This window comes from Euprymna scolopes, chromosome 8 (genome assembly GCF_053919585.1).
Source record: "Euprymna scolopes isolate OS-2025 chromosome 8, ASM5391958v1, whole genome shotgun sequence".
Lineage (NCBI taxonomy): Eukaryota > Metazoa > Mollusca > Cephalopoda > Sepiida > Sepiolidae > Euprymna > Euprymna scolopes.
Genome location: NC_136489.1, coordinates 137,000,660 through 137,013,513, shown reverse-complemented (window position 1 = coordinate 137,013,513; position 12,854 = coordinate 137,000,660). Strand labels below are relative to the sequence as shown.

The window sequence follows — 12,854 nt, the reverse complement described above, 5'->3', positions numbered from 1 at the left end:
AATTTCTGATTCATTTTACACACTTGCGTTGAAATATTTCTGCATCTATTTTTCTGTCCAATTTAATTGACAAAAATCAATGAAAGCATTTTCATTGAATTTCTAATAAATTTAAATTATTGTGTTTTTAGCAATGCTTTAAAATGTGCATGGTTTATTTATAGAATATCAAACCTTATTTCAACCTTTTATGCTTGTGGTTCATTAGATTTATGAAACAATTGTTGAGAATACGGCATTATTGAAAGGAAAAATGGCAAAGTATCCATATAAAATTATCTATACATTAATAGGATATTTATTTTGTGTGTCACGCTTACATCCGAGTGACTGTCGTTTAATTGTTATGGACTTCAATTTCTTGTAACAAATAATTTTACCAAGAATTCTTTATAAGTTTTGGTTTCGGTTTCGATTATAGTTGAAGACGCTTAATTCATCTATTATTTTTTTATCAAGAATTTTGCTTTGGTTTCAATTGTAGCGAATGGCACGTGCCGTCTATTTTTCTTTTTTTTATAAATAATTTTATCAAGAATTCTTCATAAGTTTTGGTTTCGGTTTCGATTATAGCCGAAGGAACTCAAGTTATATATATATATATATATATATATATATATATATATATATATATATATCATAAGTTTTGGTTTCGATTTTGATTCAAATTAATGCACCCAAATTATATGGACATATTTTTGGAGGGAAATCGCAACTTTATAATATATAAAAATCGTGAGAACATTATAATAATATATACGAAATCTGTAAGAATTAAAATATCATATTTAAGCGTACTTTACGACCGGGCTGTACTGGGCGTCCCTGCTAGCTTAGATAAATACTTTTGCAAAGTATAACAAAAGAGCTATAATAATATCAGAGTGTCCCCATTTATGCTGCACATCTACAGAATGCCAACATCAATATATTCCACATATGAATGAGTCCCCTGTGGCATTTCCACAGGTCCCAATAATTAATTATTATTTACAACTTTTAAAAACAACTAAAAATGAAGAGTTCATAAAGAATAAAAGTTAAAAGTGGCAGCGAAGGTGAAAGAAGGTGTTTTGTCTGTTAGCATAAATTGAAGACGCACGTTGTTATAAGATAAGCATTGTAGATATGTGTATATTAGCACGCCTATATTGTTAGTGAGAGAGTACATGGATGAATTGTGTACATGCGTTTGTTTAGCATTGTTTATATGTTGTCGCTATGTCTAGTATTTTGTGTGCGTCTCTTGTCATGTGCATGTTGCTTGTTGGAAGCCTTTCTTTCCTAAGAGCCTATACAGAATGTGTCATAGGCACGTATTGTCTCTGAAAGTAAAAGTATTGTGTTTGGGTTTTTATAGCACATGTACATTTTCGCTTCTCTAGTTGGTTGAAACAATTACTTGGAGATTTTCTCTAACCGAAAGTCAATACGTAAAAACCAGAATTTGCTGTCGCTGCTGCTTGCCACAAAATCGGATTCAATGGGAGTTTAACATTTTCTTGTAAATTTTTCTCTCAGTAAAATTGATCACTCGACTCTATTCTAAGTAAAAACTTGAGTTATGGAATTTTAACCCAAATTTTATTACAGCCGTTAAATTAGAGGTGTTCACGTTTCATTCTCCAAACTTTGTGTCATTTAACACTTTAAAATCGTCTGGCTACCTTTGCTCACGGTAATCAGCACACTTTAACCAACGTCTTAGATGCCTCAGCTACGTTTCTCTATGACAACTTTGAGTGGATTTTTAAGACTTATAAACATATTAAAAATGTCCACTCTATCAAAGTCTGCCATAATTGACCTGCAGAGTAGATTAGTATGTCCTAATATGTCGACTATGAGAAACACACATCAAAATTGTTCAGTAATTGAGAATAAAACTGATTTATTTTTACGGTAAAAATTGAATGTCGTTTTAAAAAAAATCACCTGAATTGTGATGTAATTATAATCAAACAGAAATACACGGACAGATATTTATCTGCTAATCAGGTCACAACGCTGCATATATTATGTATAAAAATCAAGATGGAGAAACACTTCTATTTACGACATTCGCAGAGAAAATAAAATCAATTACAACAGAAAACATTTGTTGCAACTGAGTGATTACTAGGGCTATGACAACAGCATATTCTTTTCATTGTGTTGACTCTCGAGTATATATCCGACACAGTTAGAGACAGTTAATCAACCGAGAACCACATCACTCTATATAAAAGCATACAAGATATCAACGGATACGCACTCGAGAGTCAAAACAATGAAAATAATATGCTGTTGTCATAGCGCTAGTGATTAATACCAGAATTGGTAATAAAATGGAAATAATCACATTACATGTCATATTTAATAAATTGTTACAGATACTACAGAAGAAATAATTTAGAATGAAAAACATGTTGAAATAAACCGCCAAAAGTGTGTTTATTGCTAAGATTAAAATACGAATTTTATGAAATGTGTCCTGAATTAATAAAAGATGAACTTTCATCAAAACAACACATTTCTTCACACAGATGAGTTGGAAAGTTTTTACAGATTTAGTTTTTACTGTATTTCATAATGAAGTAGTTTTTTTTTATGATTCTCTAAATTAATAAAATCCACTGACTTTGTGTAGAAATAAAAAAAATATAGATTTATAATTTTATGAATCCTTAGAAATATAGAAAATAGCATGACCTTTATACGACATTATAAAAAAAGAGTTATAAAATAAAAATATATTTCTATTGGATTTTGATGGAAAAATATATCAAATTTTTTTATCTGCACATCTAAGGATTAGGATTATATAACATTAGATAACTTCTTCATTATGGCCATTCTAAACATAAGGATTGAAAATAATAAAAATGAGAATTTTAATCAGCAAAAATATTATTGAAGGAAACAACAAAATAATAATAATAATAATAATAATGATAATAATAATAATAACTAGTGGGACCCATGGAAATTCCACAGGGAACTCATTCATATGCAATATATTGATGTTGGCATTCTCTAGATGTTCAGCGTTAATGGAGACGCTCTGATATTATTCTAGCTCTTATCTAAGTTAGCAGAGACGCCTGGCGTAGCCCGGTCATAAAGCACGCTTAAATATAATATTTTCATTCTGGCAGTTTTCATATATATTATTAGAGAGTTAATGTGCTATCGATTGTTATACATTATAAAGTTGCGATTTCACAAATTAAAAAATATATTCATATGACTTGGGTGCATCAGTTTGAATCGAAACTGAAGCCAAAACTTATGAAATATATATATATTGTAAATATATTGTAAATATCAACTGAATTAAAGGAATAAACTATACGATAGTCAACATCATGAATTTTGGAATATAGGTTTTTGTCATTTATTCACTATATATATATATATATATATATATATATATATATATATATATATATATATATATATATATATATATATATATGTATATAGTGATTAAATGACAAAAACCTATATATATATGAGGGGCAGCAATAAGTAATGCCCTTGACCCACTTCCCATAGCAGTAGAGCAACGAAACTTGGCACAGTTATTAGTCTTTCTCTACATAGGAACTACCCAGAGTTATGCATATCTCCCATCGTTTGATGCAGCTCTGAAGACCATTTTTGTAGAACACCCCACTTTGGTTTTCCAACCACGACGTTTCAGAAATCAAGGCTGCATCATCTGGGAAACGCTTTCCTTTCAAAAACAACTTCATGGCTGGAAAGAGGTGAAAGTCAGAGGGTGCAAGGTCAGGAGAGTAGGGAGGAGGATGGGGGTTGATTTCATAACCACACGCACGTGCTTCTTATCTGGCGACATGCGAGTTGTGGACCGGAGCGTTGTCCTGCAGGAGGAGGGTACCTTTGCTGATCTTGCCCCGCCTCTTGATTTGATAGCTTCCCTTAATTTCCTTAAAAGTGAAGTATAATAGGCTCCTGTAATTGTGGTACCCTTTGCCAGGAAATCTGTCATCAGTACTCCGTCCTGGTCCCAGAAGACTGTGAGCATGGCTTTGCCAGCAGAAGGCTGAACCCTTGCCTTCTTTGGAGGTGGTGAGTCCAAGTGCTTCCACTGCATTGACTGAGTTTTGGTCTCTGGATCATAGTGATGAACCCAGGTTTCATCCTGTGTAATCAGTCTTTTGAAAAACTTTGACTCATCTTGGCACATCTCCAAATTCATCCTCGAGCACTCAATGCATTCTCACTTCTGAATGGTGTGAGCAACCTGGGAATCCATCTGGCAGACACCTTATGCATATGAAAATGGTCATGAACGATAGTTTCCACAGACCCTGTACTAATCTTGACATCTTGGGCTATTTGGCGAATAGTAATGCGCCGATCTTCCAAAATGGCAGCCTCAACTTGATGGACAGATGCCTCATCAATGTATATATATAATGAATAAATGACAAAAACCTATATTCCAAATTTCATGATGTTGACTATCTCATAGTTTATTCCTTTAATTCAGTTAACATTTTTAATTCTTGAAAGTATCTGTTTTGTAGCGCAAAATCAATCACTTAATTATTATTATGCCAATTAGTGAATCTATTATGCCCTTTACTCATCAGAAGAAATAGCAACAATCAATCCGTCAAAAGGAAATAAAGTGTTTTGCATGATTAAAATCCGAAAATTGGAAGAGAAGCTTCAAATATTTTTTATATGTTTCCATTACGCCATTTTGAATTTTCAACAAAAACTTGTGATAAAATTATTTATAAAAACAATAAATTACTGGAGTACTATCAGCTATAATTGAAACGGAAACCAAAACTTATGAAAAATTCTTGGTAAAATTATTTATTACAAGAAATAGAAGTCCATAAACAATTAAAGAACAGTCACTCGGATGTAAGTGTGACACACAAAAGAAATAACACACACGCTATCCTATTAATATATAGATGATGATGATGATGATGATGATGATGAATAGCAATCATCATCATCATCATCATCATCATCATTGCTACTCTCAATTCTGCCTAGTCAATTCAAAAACAGAATGCTGTCCACTAGCATTCTTCAATTTCTGGTAAATATTATTGTTTTTTTCTTTACTTAATGATTTCTTCTGTTCTATACAACAACTTTCCAACAGAAAAGACCTTGATACTCATTTCCGTAGAAGATGTTCAACTGATCTCCAATATCTGGTTCCTTCTCATAAGACATTCACAGCAAAAACTTGTCTTACAACAAACTTTCTTTACTTTCTTCATGTGCCTAATATCAAATAGAATTCCCTTGAATAAAGTTTTACACCGAGGATCTGCTTCCCTGCAGACTTCAACATGGCTATTTTAACATCCAAAACTTGTGATCAAATTTGGTTCATTCTGTTCATCTTTCTCTCATGAGTTTCATTATTTTACTGACAATCCATCCATCTTGTTAATCCTTATCCACAAATGGCTTTTGATCTTAATAAATGACCACTCATTAGTAAAAATAAAGGTATTTTAAGATGCTGATGATAATCTGGAAGTTTTTGGAGCGTTATTTAAAACTTGAGCTAAAAGCCTGCAGTATTCAATGAGTGTAATGCAACGATATTGGGTCATCGAGACGCAAATTGATGAAAGCCTTAAACAGGTGCCAAAGTATTTCTAAAAATACAACCAAAAAATAATGATTATCACTTGTAGATAATGCGATTTAATGAAGAAATGATGCAAAGGACTTTTCAAAACGACTGCAATCATGGGAATATATTCGATGTAGATCATTTACATATAAGATTAAAAATCTTTTAAATAAAATATAATTATCGAAATTAATAGGAAGATATTACTACATCCAAATATTCTCTTCAGGATTCTTTATTCAAGGAATCAATAGCTTCTCCACTTAAAGTTCCTATTTGCCCTCCTGAAGGCCAGGGTGGGGAAGGAATATATATATATATATATATATATATATATATATATATATATATATATATATATAGCGCGATCAAAGAATCAATAAATGCGATTCAGATTTAACCTGATCTAAGAGTCTGCATGCTTACAGAAATGAGAAAGCGGTCAAAGGAAAATAGGTCAGATATTTAAAGCTCAGATAGAATTCGATTTTAGTAACTTATTTTTGTAACATCGGTTGAAGGTAAATAAAGAAATAATTGATTAAGAATAAAATAATGTAAAATTCTAAAAAAAAAAAACATATATCGAAAGAACCAAATGTAAATCTTATAGTTTGCAATTTAATCAAAATGAATAAATATGAAAGTTGGGCCCATTTCTCACGCTCACAGTAAAGTCAAAACTTTCTAGCTTAAGTAAATTCAAGTTTGCACAGTAGACGCACCATCTCTGTTATGTACTGTTTAGATATGTGTGATATCAGTTGCAAGTTTAACTACTTTGCATATTAGTTATGAAACAAGACATTTTATTAATTAACCATTATTTATTATTGTTTTATTTTTAAATTCATTCATTGGTTTGGTTTTAATATAATTTCGTATATGTTCGAAATCCAACGTCGCCACTGTTATAGCTCTGTTAAGGGTTGCAAAAAAAAAAAAATAGCATGCCAAAATAAAGTAACAACATGTATTTCAAAGCATACAATAGGTAGGTTGTTCACGCAATGAACGAGCTAAGTTAGTCCACCGGATATCGACTAGTTATTTATTTGTTTCCCACGAAACAAAATGTGACACAAGGTCGGTTTAATGTGGGAGATAACCAGCTCCTCTCGAAAGGCGATTCTGCAAAAATAAAATTGCCTTAGTATAGAAGGGTTTCCCCCTCCATTGACTAAGGACAATTAATTTGAGAGCAGCATCTGTGCAGACACCGCACTTCAGTTACTAGCCCAGTACGAGTACCGGATATCGACTGACACCTTACCGCTTAGTCGTATGGTATTAATTGAGATTGGAATAGTCTATTAGTAGGTAACATAGGTTAGTTCTGCTATAACAAAAGGCCAATCTGGCAACCTTAGACAAGAATATAAGAGTGACCTCCCTTTGATGTAGCCTTGTTTTCGATTATCATTATAAAATATTATATAGATGATATTCGAAAACAAAGCTACATCAAATAATAATACACAATCATTGTTGTAATGGTGTAGAAAGGGACTTATACTAATTTTAACATGCAGCGATTCTTCAATAAAAACTTAAGTAAGGGAAATGCTACATAAAAATAGGTAACATTCAAAAGAAACAGGGCAGAAAAAGAACATTGTCTACCAAGAGGTGCTAAACTGTAGAAGTAAATTAGAAATTGTCTCTTACAGCGTGATTTTATGATTTTTTTTTTTTTTTTTTTTTTTACACAGTGATCACCACTTATCAAGGCCCGGAAGCCACTCAGGGATAAGGGTTATTGCAAGTACATTACGTTAGTGTGGAGATTTGATGAAGTGTTTACTTAAGGGGGCGGTTCATTAGGAATTTGTTACTGTTGGACGTGAAGACATCCAAGTTGTAGTCCGGTGGGAAGCAGGCAGAAGGAACAGAGTTCCACAGGCGTGCAGTTCTAAGAAAGAAGCTTTGTTCATGGAATCCGTGTTTTGATTTAAGCACAGATATAGATATAGATTTGTATTAAACTATGTAGCACAACATTACTTTCTGAGTATTTATTAGTACTTAATAATTTATCACATAAGGGTCAGTTCTATATTTAAAAAATACAATGGACACTATTTTCATAGAAATGTTAAGAAACTCATATTTGCATATATGTGTTATTGTTTTTTTTTTCTGTCCCTACAAAAAATTTTTGTGCTCTCCAGAAAAATATCAGCTTTATCAGAACATGTCTGTTGATTCAATATGTTTCACATTCTGGGGAATTTCCTCAGATCCTGCTAGTTTTAAATCAATGTTTGAAGTATTTCAATAAGCAAAATTTGTGAAGCAATAGTGAACTGGCAAATCCAGCTTGTATTCTAAAAAGTTGATAGCATAAGTGAAACTTTAGGTGAGCATATTATTCTACAGCATAGCATTAGCATTTCATCCTTTCATTATTTACTTTCCCAATTACAATGCATTGTTTTAATATCATAAATATGCACTGCTGTAATTATGTATATATGTGCTTACATCGATACATTTGTTTATATGCATATATGAACAGGTGCTGGTTATTCCTCAGCAGAAGATTAGACACAATATCAAATAAAGGTTTTGAAAAGTCAGCAGACTACATGAAGTGCACAAATGAAGTCTGCAAAAAATGCCTGAGATGTCTCTTTGACATTCCTCGGTAGGGATGATTCAGGCAATTAGCAATAAACTAATCCCTACTTAAAGAAAAAGTAAAACCTAGAAGAGTGGACCCCCTCAGATTGGACAAAATCATACCTCAGCCCATAAGCAGCAAAGTGGGACTGCTTATTGAGGACAAACCTTGGACGAGTATAACCACAACATTCAGATCAGGTAAAATATGTGTGATCATTTGTATTTGGCATGTCTATGCTCGTGCACGCATATGCCTATTGCATTAGCGACTTCTTCAAATATAATCAACTCACATACTCACAGCAGATTGTGCCATAAGAGGGCAGGGTTGATGCAATGCTGCATGTCTGATATACCATGAAACTGAATTACTAATGATAATGAGGATAGTATATATATATATATATATATATATATATATATATATATATATATATATATATATATATATATATATATATATATACTAGTAGGACTCATGTATCAGCATTGTCCTGCGGAAGTATTAGACAAAGCCATGACAGATTCGGAAAGGGGCATCCCCTGAAAACAAATTCAACTATGGTTCTCAGCCCAGGAATATAGTGGGGCACTGACGGCCGCGGCGAAACTGGAATCATCTGACTTCCACTGTTGGGCATTGTTTGACAGTGGCAGCTTGCAGAAACCACTGGCTGTCATTGTCAACACTGGGGGTTACGAGTGATTATTCGTGTAGGTTTAAGAAAATTACTTGTGGATATTGGTGAGTACTAGAAAATGCAGAGTAAGATTAAATCACACACTGTGTATATAAAATAAGTGTGTAAATAAAAAAGTGTGTAAATAAAAAAGTGTGTAAAAAAGTGTGTAAATAAAATAAGTGTGTGAATGAAAAAGTGTTTAAATAAGTGTGTAAATAAAAAAGTGTGTAAATAAAATAAGTATGTAAATAAAAAAGTGTGTAAATAAAAAAGTGTGTGAATAAAATAAGTGTATAAATGAAAAAGTGTGTAAATAAAAAAGTGTGTGAATAAAATCAGTGTATAAATGAAAAAGTGTGTAAATAAAAAAGTGTGTGAATAAAAAAGTGTGTGAATAAAATAAGTGTATACATAAAAAAGTGTGTAAATAAAAAAGTGTGTGAATAAAATCAGTGTATAAATGAAAAAGTGTGTAAATAAAAAAGTGTGTGAATAAAATAAGTGTATAAATAAAAAAGTGTGTAAATAAAAAAGTGTGTGAATAAAATCAGTGTATAAATGAAAAAGTGTGTAAATAAGTGTGTAAATAAAAGCTTTTGCAGGATTAATGACGTCGACGTAACCGTTGACGCCGACAACGATGACGGACTGTAAATACAAATCGGTAACGTTGTATGAAATTGTTAGGTGAAAGCATGCATTATACGATGAAAGCATGCAGTGTGTGTATATAGTGTGTGTAAATAAAATAAGTGTGTAAATAACATAAGTGTGTAAATAAAATAAGTGTGTAAATTTTGCGTGTAATAAATATGAAAGTGAAAAGAAAAATTGCTTGTTAATTTGAAATCGACGCTGATATATATATATATATATATATATATATATATATATATATATATATATATATATATTGTTGAGTCAACTTTACAAAAGTAGATCTGGTTAGGTTCAAATTCTATAGAAGCACCTGTCTCCTTTATACTCTGTACCAAAAAGAACTACGTCAACATAATTTGAACTGGAATATTCCTTATGACGTAAAATGTAAACAAATCGGTGTCATTCTATTAAATCGTTAGGAGTAAATGCAGAGTTAGGATTAATTCACGCAGTTTGTAGGTAAAAGCATTTGCGTGACTAATCATAGACTTAGATGGGAGGGGGGGGTCGAAGTATAACTGGGAAAGTCAGAATAAGAATTGTTTGTTTGGTTAATCAACTCAAAAACGACATTGCTAAGTTAATTTTCCGTTCATGAAATCTAGCAAAGAAATTCAACCAAAATAGTGTGTATGAAGATGTGAAATGAAAACAAATCGGTGTCGTTGAATGAAACCGTTAGATAAAAAGGCAAAGAAGGATTAACTTACAACAATGTGTTAAAAGCTTTTGCAAGACTAATAGATTTAAATGTGGACAAATAGAAAAAGTCAAAGTAGAAATAGAAAAGTCAGAAGAAGAATTGTTTGTTTGATTAAACAACTCGAAATCGACATTGCTGAGTTGTTTTCTGTTGGGTCAGATTTGCTATTCATAGTACAGAAATCGAACCATATTAGTCTATATAATTGATAATGTAAACAGAAAAACCGTAAATGAAGTGTACGTTTAATTAAAAAAAAAAAATCTGTCTTGTTAGGTTCAAAGTATCCGATTTTCTGTTGTTGTACGACATTTTGTTTAGTTCGTGATAATTGTTTTGTAACTATTTGGATTTCACTTATTTCATTATTCCTTCTGATGAACGTATTCGAATGGCCAATGAAAATTGACCCGAAATTATTCAGGGACGAACCCTTATTTCAAGCATTTCGGACGAAGAAGTAATGTTAAAAGTATTTGAAAATAAAACTAAACACAGACAACACTTTTGTAATCTAGAAAACTTCTTGGCTACGTTTGGTAGAGTGAAAGGAGGAAATAATTAACAAAAAGCAGACTACCACCGTTAAATATAACTTATTTTGGAATAGGAATTAATATAAGACTGTATTATAACAGATGGAAGCGACTGATAATATGCCGAAAATCTAGATCAAAGATCGGCTAGTAGTCTGACTATATATATATATATATATATATATATATATATATATATATATATATATATATATATATATATATAATCTTCTATATATATATAAAAGTGAAAATGTATGTATGTATGTTGTATATGAAAGTATGTATGTATGTTGTATATGAAAGTCTCAAAAAGAAACAAAGGAAACAAATTTGACATGAGTTTTTTTCAGTTGAAAGAAAAGGCATTTATTAACGGTCACTTCATCACCAACCCACCGACACGTATTTTCCAAATCAGCGACAATATGATCTCATCCCTGCTTTTCCTTTCTGGGTCAATTAACAGTTTCCCAGTCCATAGTTAGAACTAGCTGCTATGTCTGCAGTTCACCCATGGCACACGGCCGTTAGAGAAATTTTGTTAAAAGTTTGGATTGATCTTGTTTAAAAGTTCCTGTCATACCTACATGTTACCACGTGGTTAAAAGTTTCTCTATTACTGGCACATGGTTAAAAAAAACCTCTCTTCTGCTGACACATGCTTTTTCCACTCTTTTTCTTTGTTTATACTTCCTCTTCCTACACCATGACGTCACCTTGCGCCATGGCTTAATCATTTGCATAAGTGAGATGCCACTGTTGCTACATGTGTGTCAGTGGTTTGGTTATGTAATGGATTTTTCTTGCTAAACATGAAGAAGAATAGTGAAAGCATATCAGCTCATTTCTACTAAACTATTTTTTTTTTAGAAATTTCAAAGAGGATTTTTTGAAGAATTGACTTTGTTCTGCTTTTATGGAAAATTAAAAAAATTTTTGAGAAGCTTATTTTTGTTTTTCATTTACAATTTTTATTCCTTTTACATACATCGCACGCATTAATTTGTGTTATTGTTTTGTTGCCGTGACAAAGCATAAGCTCGCTGGAATATAAACGCATTTGTGTAAACCATGTTAAATGTTAATATATATATATATATATATATATATATATATATATATATATATATATATGTATATATATATGTATATATATATATATATATATATATATATATATATATATATATATATATAATTATTTAATTAATATTATTTATATTGAAAAGCATACATGTTTAATCTTAGTTAAGCTCATAGAGCTGACCTGCCGGACATGTAACTCGAATCTCAGATGTCAGAGAGATAATTGTTTTAATAGGAAAACAAATTTTGAGAAGAATTAAATGGTAATTGTATGGAACGAGAAGATACCAAACAAACTAATAAAAACATGTTTAAAAGGTTCATTAATTCTGATATTGGAGTCAATTTGTTCTTACTATGATTCGGCAAAGGTTATAACCTCTTTGAGCAATATGAAATATATTTATTCAAGTACTTTGGTTATTGTACCTATTTACTATGCCTCCCCACGGGACAGAGTTAGACACCAGGGTCGTTTTTTAACGTGGAGAAAAGGTACAGAAATAAAAATTGTCTCAGTCGTGAAGAATTTCTCCTCCACCGAATGAGAACAAGAAAATGAAGTGCAGCATCTGAAGAACAGATACTACACTTTGATCTTGACCAAAAGGCCAAGAAATTGTAGGTATTGTAGCTTGAGAATATATATGGTTATAGAGCTCTATTCCTAAAGCTCTAGGAGCTGTTCATAAACAAGCTAAGAAACACACAGAAACTGCAGCATCATATATGTAGACGATCTACTACTACTACAACTACTACTACTACTATCAATAATAATAATAATAACAACAACAACGATTATATATATATATATATATATATATATATATATATATATATATATATATATATATATATATATATATATATATATACTAGAAGAATACTCATTCCAATATAGTTATAATTAATTCTCCAAAACATTTTTTTAG

The 12,854-nt window shown here is 31.4% G+C and overlaps 1 pseudogene; it reads right to left on the bottom strand.

Annotated features, from left to right (window-relative positions):
• Positions 1 to 12,320: 12,320 nt before the first annotated feature.
• LOC145284222 (U2 spliceosomal RNA) lies at positions 12,321 to 12,542 on the bottom strand (annotated as a pseudogene).
• Positions 12,543 to 12,854: the final 312 nt, after the last annotated feature.